Source organism: Sinocyclocheilus rhinocerous, unplaced genomic scaffold (genome assembly GCF_001515625.1).
Source record: "Sinocyclocheilus rhinocerous isolate Xijiao unplaced genomic scaffold, SAMN03320098_v1.1 scaffold1954, whole genome shotgun sequence".
In the NCBI taxonomy this organism is placed as follows: Eukaryota; Metazoa; Chordata; class Actinopteri; order Cypriniformes; family Cyprinidae; genus Sinocyclocheilus; species Sinocyclocheilus rhinocerous.
In genome coordinates this window covers 28,673-35,922 of record NW_015653488.1, presented here as the reverse complement: position 1 = coordinate 35,922, position 7,250 = coordinate 28,673, and the positions used below count along the sequence as shown (strand labels likewise).

The window sequence follows — 7,250 nt, the reverse complement described above, 5'->3', positions numbered from 1 at the left end:
AGAAAGGCGATACAGTCAGATGTTTCTGTGTCAGTATGGGCATTGCAGCACTTATGTTCTTTTCCTTAAACTTTCCTTTGCAGCATCTTACTGAAAACCCGCTTGCTTTTTCTCACATGCTCCCTCTCTCTCCTTCTCTATAGTTTGAATTTAAAACGTTGCTATGGGCTCCCAAGGTCGAGAGAAATATGCTTTGGCTCCCACATGTCTCTTTTCAACACTCTGAATGAAGGAGCTGCATTCCAATGAAGAGCTCCGATCCAGCAAGAGAGAATTATCTATGTAATGTGCTGTTTTCGTTTTCCCCCCATCTGAAATGACAAGCTCTGATAAAGAAAATGAGTTGGGTTGATTAAAATTGTTCTGCACACACCGTATACTGACAAAAGGTGGACCTTTTAATCTCTAGCCGCAACGGTCACCGCAGGATATTTAAGTTCTCGGAATGAATTGTTATTTGGGTAACCTTGAGGTCATTAATTACTTGAAACCAGATTTAATTTGTATGACACTGATCTCGATGTGAGGACAAGTTACTTCCCACAACTTTGACAGTCACTGTTATCATTACTCCCTTAATTGTTGCCTAATTGGGTTAAAATTTACATACTGGAATATTCCATTAGGCTTCTGTGTTTTAAGTATGCATGTGCATATATTTGAGCTGCTGATTCTTTTGAACAGAAACTTTGCTTTAATGGTGAGTGACAAATACAGCAAACTGATCTAGCCATACTTTTAAGGCAGCGGCTATTTGCACTAAGTGTAAATAGCGATAGAGCTATTTACACTAAGTGCAAATAGCAATAGATGCTATTTACACTAAGTGAAAATAGCATATCTTCTTAGCGATAGACGCTATTTACACTAAGTGCAAATAGCGATAGATAGTATTTACACTAAGTGCAAATAGCAATGTATTCTATTTACACTAAGTGAAAATAGCAGTATTTTTAACAATATGCTACTTACACTAAGTGCAGATAGCGATAGATAGATAGGGTCAGCATGCGTGCCGAAGGGGAAACAGGGGAACTGAATTCACCGGAACACCGGCATTATAGGCTACTCTCCCAGGAAACAGTCCTCGTCTATCCTACCCCTACCCGATACTTTATTTTCAACTTTTTGATTGTTTCCTTCATTTTTATTGAAAATAAATGCCTTTCTGATGTGATATGAGATTTGAAAAGGAAGAAAAAAAGTTCGGTAAAAGGCGGATTCGAACCCGGGTCGATCACGTCAAAAAGACTGTAGTACGCACTTTACCATCTACGGCACTGATGGCACGCCAACAAGGCAGGCTATTTGCACTTAGTGTAAATATACACTCCATATTTTTTTAATGCCTACACATTATCATGCAACATCATGATTCACTGCTTGACTTGTTTTCACCTCCTCCAGCATGCTGAATATATATTTTCTCTGCCATTTCATATGTATCTATTATTTTGAGTTATACATAGCATTAAAATCTGCCTTTATATTGCTTTTTATGTACAGTACTGCATATTTTTAAATGATCGCTAAATGCACAGTTATGGTACTTTCATAAAAATCCTGTGCATTTCTTTAAACGTGGATGCAGTTTAAGCAATTATTTTCAAGCCTTGATCTCAGCAAATCTGTTTTGCACAGTTTGGTTCACCTCACTTATTTACAAGGTGACAGAAAAATCTTAGAAATTCTCTTTTATGCCTTTGTAAGTCTAACTGACCTGCTCTCATTCTATCTAGTTTTTTTTTTTTATCTCATCCTCTCTTCCCCTATTAGTACACTATACGCTGGCTCCATACTTCTCCTCCAGTGCACAGGCACTTCAAAGAATTACAACAGGGCCTCTGAAGTGACTCTGAAATGCTTTTTCAATGTTGGCAAATGTGCTTTGATATTAAAGAGTGAACTGGGGAATCCTTCCTCTGGGAAAAGTTTGTGTGAGAGACCATGGTAAGGCTTGAAGCACATGTTCCATTCTCCCACGCTCACAGCTAAGGGAAAAATTGCCAAACACGTGAGAGATGGAATACAGCCTAGATTCAAAGGTGTTTGTCTTGAATGATTTGCTGTTAGGTGTTGTTAACAGTGTTGGGGAGTAACTAACTAAAGTAGCAATGTTCCGAACTCAGCTACATTTTTCTGTATTGTAGCTTTTTCCAAAATTGCAGCACTCTTCCTAAAAAAAACCTCAGTAATGTTATATAATGGGTTTTTTTTCATATTGTGCATGCACAAAAAAATGTTTAGCTTGACTGTAGCTCGAGTTAAGTAGCTACGGCACCAAGTAACTTCCCCAACACTGGTTAATAAACTCCCTTAGATTTTTAAGGCGAAGCCAAGCTTGTTAGATGACTGTTGACCCATATGAAGCTGTCAGCATGATCTGCGATCATTGCTGTGATTTGCGGGGAGTGTCAGCCCTACCACAGAAGTTAATTTAATTCATTAGTTAAAGTTAATTGACACTGCATGGCTGTCTGAGGATGTAATGGAGATATAATAAGCGCTGAGAGTTTCTATCAACAATAGGTTTGGAACCGATAGTGGATAGCAGCAATTACAAATTTTTGCTCTATTTGAGGCAATTTTCAGTTATTTCAGATCTGGAGTGCTAGAAACAGTTTGGCGTATTAATTAGAATATTCTGAATTATTGAAATGTTGAAACTTGATTTGAAGTTCACATCTAGCTCTTGCCTGTAAAGATGCCATTAATTTAGTAGAATTAACACAACCTTTATCACTTGTGTGTTTAGACTGAGAAAAAATGCACACCAGGTCTTTTGCGGGGATCAGTGATATTTGAAAACTACACTTACAAAAAGCAGCATGGTAATATATCACAATGTGAGTAGTGAAAAAAATTGCTGTTCTTTTTCTTTTTTTGCACAATGCCATGGGACCATAGCATTTTTTTAAATATATGGACCATGTAAATAACAGATTATATAGATATGGTAATGGCAATACACACACACACACACACACACACACACAGAGAATTGCTTTCATATAAATAATCTAAAAATTCTTAAAACAAGTGTATTAAGTTTATTTTTGTCTTTATGCACCTGCCATATTTGTTGTTGTTAAGTTTTCTATACTAAAACATTTAAAAAATCTGCCAGTTCAGTGCAACAAAAATACAGTTTTAAAGATACATTCTTTAAAAACTAGCCTTAATATATTAAGCAGTCTTGCTTCTCAAGTAAATTTAATTTGCTTCATTGATTTTTATATTTTATCTAGAAAATTAGACTTTTTTGTAAAGGTGCACTAGTCCTTGAAGTTTAACCTTTTATGGCTATTGAATCTACATTTTGAATGCTAAACCATTACAGCCTTGAGTCTCACACAATAACCGTCCACTTCTAAGGTCACACTCTTTCTGAATAACATTAGACTAGACAACATTTTTAAAATACTACTGAACCTATATAGTTTTAGGTGAGGTTTTGAAATTGCACACCTCTAATCAGTACTGTAAATCACATCTTTATGTCATTCGGAAAGATCTGCACTTGTCTACGTCTCCTGCAATGGGTTGTAGTGCATAGCTTGATTGCTAACCAAAGGCACATTAGAGCCAGTGAGTAAGCAATCATTAAATTCCTTGAGGAAAAGTGGAAATGGTTGGAGCAGACATTTTGTTAGTCTATAAAGCAGAAATACCTTTAATGTAAACACTTTAGCGTTATTTGACGTTTATAGGATGGGAAGACTGTCAAAACAACATCCACATACTGGCATAAGTAAGCACTCAAGGCACTGCAAAATCCTACAAATGAGCCAACAACCAGGTGCATACATTGTTGCACACTAGATAGTGTTGTCATCTGTTCCTTTTCTCAAAACACAGAGCAGATACAATGCTAATGTGGACAAAAAACAAAAGAATCACACCAGAAAAACAATACAGCACCTTAGCGCTCCTTAGATAGCAGTTTAAAGAGATTTGTACAGGAAATTCGGTAACTGCCAATAATATTTAGCCGTTCTTAAGCACACTTATTAAAAGTTATTTCCAATTTCAGTAAGCCTACAGCACTCTACTTCTTAATAACAATCCAAATGTGTGCAAGCGCTAGTATGCATACAGTAGAATACCAACCTTTAGTCTGCAGGCTGCCCAAGGGAGCCTCCACTTAGCAACAGGCTAATAAATCTTTGCTGGTGCAGTGTGCCGCAGAGAAATGGTATTGTTCCTCATATCCTATCTGATATCATACTCAAGTGTGTGCTCAAGGAAATATTAGATATGGCAATTATAAATAGCGCTAATGAGATCATTATCTGTTTCTCATAATGCTTTACATATATGGAGGCTTATATCAGACTCCACCTACAGAACCCTTAATGCTAAGCCATTGCTGTTGTGAAAGGACAATTACTTATCGTGCACTGCAAAATTAGAAGCACAAATTGCAGTCTCACTGGGAATGTTTTTACGGCGTACATATTCTTGATAAAATTAACCCATCTGCACAGTCTCGGGGAAAGTCACATGCGAAAAAAGCTGCTGAATCTGGATCACACCGCGCCCACACGTGCCATTCACGGCTTTCCTTTTTAAAGCACCTCCTTGTCTGGGCTTCTTTAAGCATGTTGGGCTGACACCATTCAGTCAGTTAGAGCTATAATTGATCTTAAAGGAATAATCTCTTTCCCATCTCTTCTAGAAACAGGAGAGATGTGGGCCACAATGGAGGAGGAGGTGCCATGGACGAGCTCTTATTCTGGGAACGGATCCTTTGTAAGAAGACTGAAGGTGACATGGGGGGTTCAATGCACACCCTTTGGAGTGGAGAAGTAATTTGGCCCTGATCATTCACCGCAAATTCAGTTTAATCAATGTAGAGTGAATCAGGCAGGCTAAGGTCAGACCTATTTTCCAATTCAAAGCTCAACCAAGGCTTCAGTTTGAGTCTCGGAACAGATAAGGGGCTTACACAAATAAAGTGTGTGTGATTAGTAGAGAGGAGAAGATGGAGACATTGAAACACACCGTGAAGAGACTGATGGCAAAATGAAAACCCATTCGGTCCCACTTTATATTAAGTGGCCTTAACTACTATGTACTAACATCAAAAAATAAGTACAATGTACCTGTTGTGTTCAGGGGTGTGAAGTAACGAATTACAAATACTCACGTTACAGTAATTAAGTAGTTTTTATCAGTAATTGTACTTTGAGTAGTTTAAAAATTGTTTACTTTTACTTTTACTTGAGTACATTTTAAGTGATGTATCGGTACCTACTTTTACTCCGCTATTTTCCTCTGTTTTTAAAATGTATAAATTGCGGTGTACAGTGTTTATTATGATGGGGTAGAATCCACAGCTCAGTACTCTCTACTCAATACTCATGAGTACTTTTAAATAGGCTACTCTTTTACTCTTACTCAAGTAGTTTTTTGGACAAGTACTTTTACTCTACTCACACTACATTTTTTGGAAGGTAATGGTACTTTTACTTGAGTATATTTTTTCAGTACTCTTTCCACCACTGGTTGTGTTCATACTGTATTGCAAAACACTTGCTGCTATCGAGGTGGGATATGGGTACGGTTAGGGTGTTATGGGTAGGTTTAAGGGTGGGTTAAGGTGTAAGGGATGGGGAAACAGTGTAATTATAAATGTAATTACATAAACTAATTACAGATGTAATTACATGCAGGTATCTTCTTAATCTTTTTTTTTGGAATGGAAGGGTATATTTATGTATACTTAAGTACTATAATGAAAATATATGTTCATGAATATCTTGGTCCTAAAATATTATTTCTTATTTCCTTCTGGTAAGATACATGGACCAGAAATGTCAATGTTTTTTTCATGGGTTTTAAAAATGATCAGACTAAAAACAGAACATGTTGAAATGACATTCAAACATTATCATGTCGGTGCAGAATTTATTGATATTAGTTGAGCTGTTTACTCATTGTGGCTGAGACCTAAATAATTCAATCAGGGAATTTGGAGCCGCATAATCCAATGTGTTTTAAACATCAGTTCCCTGTATCTGAAAATCACCTGGTTGACTCAAGGCCTAAAGAGACTCAGTCAAATTGAAACACCAATGAGATAAACACAACATGACAAATCACAAAGCTTTGTCAACTTTTCCATCACATTAGTGGAATAACAAAGTACATTATCACATCCAGATATCTGTACAGCCTACAACTGAAATTAGCTTTGGGATCAAGAGAGCACGTCAGGAAATATTGTTAGTTTGAGAGTTCCCTAAGGCTCCCTTGCTGATTTAGGCAAATATCACAAAGTTTTTGGCCCAGGCATTAAAATGTTGCCACGATAAGCATTTTGTTGACTTGCTGACCTTAAGGGCTGTTATTGTTGTCTCGTGATTGGCTGACAGGTCTTTCAGTCGTGCAGATTTCTTTGTGCACTCTTCCTAGAATACAGTGGACTCACAACTACACACTGTACGAAGATAAGAAGCAGAGGCACTTAATATTTTACTAGCTGGCTGCTAGTGAGTACCATGGGGCTTGCACCCCGCCAAAAGACAAAGATAGAACTTGAATGTGGGATGTCACAGTCTGGAAAAAGCTTCGAGACTGCATAGCAAGCAACTAATCAGAACACACACACACACACAACTGCTGGGTCAGGAACAAACTCTACAGTGCGTATGCTACCGCTGAACAGAAATGCTTGGTAAACACACTGCAAGTGCGCTCCCCTGGTGTACATACTTCACATGCATACTTGAGTACGTTTGGCAGTAACAAAGTGCTGAATGTGTTAGTATACTATAGAGGTAGTTAGCTATAAGCATGTTAATAGTTTGCATTTAACTAAATTGCTTAAGATTCTTTAAATCAAGCCCTTTTCAGAAAGATGATACAAATCTGATAAAAACATAATGTAGTATCTATCATTTTATTCTATATTTTCACTTTGTATTCATATAAATGTCATAAAAGTTACATAAACAGTTTATGGTTGAAGAGAATCATGTTGAGCAATACACAACCCTTTTCAGAAAGATGTAGCCTACCAAATTTGATCAAATGTTATATATTGTCAAATTTATTGTTACATTTTAAGCCTGATCTATAGTTTTGTACTGTATTATTTTGTTTACATTTTTACATTTACACAGAGTCATAAGTACAGCTTATCTTTAATGCAATTGCTCAATAAGGTTCCCTTTAAACCAAAGATGGCCCAAATTTGACAAAGTATTAAATATTATCAAATGTATTATTACATTTTAAGCCTGATC

At 36.8% G+C, this 7,250-nt stretch overlaps 1 protein-coding gene across 1 annotated transcript in view; it reads right to left on the bottom strand.

The window, feature by feature from the left end:
- LOC107716363 (metabotropic glutamate receptor 4-like) overlaps positions 1–6,513 on the bottom strand; it is a 123,535-nt gene extending 117,022 nt beyond the window's left edge. Inside the window, exon 1 of the mRNA XM_016522774.1 lies at positions 6,339–6,513. The gene's annotated coding sequence lies outside the window, so the exon portion shown is untranslated. The remainder of the gene's footprint in view (positions 1–6,338) is intronic.
- Between the last annotated feature and the right edge of the window lie 737 nt (positions 6,514–7,250).